General features: G+C 38.9%; 1 protein-coding gene across 2 annotated transcripts in view; it reads left to right on the top strand.

Moving 5' to 3' along the window:
- The window catches only part of LOC115306947 (olfactory receptor 5B3-like), a 12,313-nt gene that overhangs the window by 775 nt on the left and 9,742 nt on the right, over positions 1-1,796 (top strand). The gene's annotated exons all lie outside the window — the stretch shown is intronic.

The following is a 1,796-nucleotide window of genomic DNA, read 5'->3' as shown; positions in this document are numbered from 1 at the left end:
TTAGGTGACAATGCTTACTTGACATGAATCTGAAAACATTCCAACAACTATATGCTAAGATTGTGGATGTTACTGTATGGAAATTATGAATTAATTATAAATGGACAAAAATAACCAGTAATACAAAAATGTGTGTGTTCAATGAAAATAACCAGCATGGCCTCCACAAGCAGTTTAATTGCTTCCCTCCTGGGAAGGTGGGATGAGGGGCTGGAAATGTCCTCCCAGGAGAAATTTCCAGAGAAGTTCTGTGTCTCTATAATTCTCTCCACATCCCCTATGCATTAGCCAATGAAAGCCCAATACGACTCCACATGTCATCATTGTAGAGGGGCCAGTCTACATCTTGAACCCAGTGGGTGATCATTTATTCATCTGAACATTAAACCTGCTAGTGCACAGAAACTATCGTGGAATTCTCTATCAGACTGCAACCACATTCAGGGGAAACATCCCAAGATAAAAATCACATTGATTGACTTTCAAAATGATAATTTCTTTTTGAGATGTTTTACAGACCCTCCTTTGCTTGTTACAAACACAAGTCTGTGAATTATGTAAGAGGTAATCTTATCTTTATTTTACAAATAAGGAGGAGGTAAGTGATTCCCCTGAGGATACAGAGAGAATGCCTAAGTTCAGAAACCGAACCATGTTCTTTCCTCCATTTTTCCCTGTCTTAGAGACCTTGGAGCTTCTGACCATGTCCTGAGAGAGCTCTTGTAGTAGGATTTATGCATTTCTCTACAGCTGAGATTTGAAATCAGACATAGTACTCAGCATTGCCTCTTCCTGCTCACCCAACAGACAGGTAAGCATGCACATCCCGTAAATATTTTCAATGAGAAGTATAATCCATGCAAAAGCAGTAGGGTAGCTCTGCTTACTTCAAGTTATTTGGGAACAGAAATAGGTATGTTCAATGTTTTTCCAAATTACAGAGGTGACACTGGCGTATAAATGTCAAACTTTCTGTCAGAAGGGAGTTTACTGATACTTAAAGAACGTCATCCTGCTTTGCTAAGAATATGAACAAAACAGCCACAGATGATTCTCTAGTTGATCAAGTGGTGATTTCATCCTGTTCACCCAATGCTGGCCTCTCATTGGACATAAACAAACAAGAGCAAAAGTGAAATAATCTTTAAACTACAAAATTTCTAATATGAGTTAACAAGATCCAAACTTGTCAATTAATACTCATTTAAGTATAAAAATTGGGACACCTGGGTGTCTCAGTCAGTTAAGCCTCTGACTTCAGCTCAGGTCATGATCTCATGGTGCATGGGTTTGAGCCCCTCATCAGGCTCTGTGCTGACAGCTCAGAGCCTGGAGCCTGCTTCAGATTTTATGTCTCCCTCTCTGCCTCTCACTTGTTCACATCCTGTCTCTCTCTCTCAAAAATAATATTTAATTTTTTTCAATAAATAAATATAAAAAATTACTCAGTGTCTTGTGCATATTTATTTATTAGAGAGAAAGAGAGAACAAGCAGGCATGGGGCAGAAAGACAGGAAGAGAATCATAAAGCCTGATGCAAGACCCAGAGATCCAGGCAGGGCCAGAATCAAGAGTCAGACACTCAACCGACAGCCATGCAGGAGCTCCTTGTGCATCATAATTTAAATGACAGTAATAACAAATCAAACTCATGATGTTCTTGAGAGGATGTACAGATTTTCTAGGACATATGATGAGCTTATGTTCCAATAACCCCATGGTAAGTTGAAATATTGTAAGTTGAAAATATACTTAATACACCTGACTTACTGAACATCTCTCGTACCTCAGACATA

Source organism: Suricata suricatta, chromosome 11 (genome assembly GCF_006229205.1).
Source record: "Suricata suricatta isolate VVHF042 chromosome 11, meerkat_22Aug2017_6uvM2_HiC, whole genome shotgun sequence".
Taxonomy (NCBI): Eukaryota; Metazoa; Chordata; class Mammalia; order Carnivora; family Herpestidae; genus Suricata; species Suricata suricatta.
The sequence above is the reverse complement of the archived record's forward strand: the minus strand, read 5'-3'. Positions and strand labels throughout refer to the sequence as shown.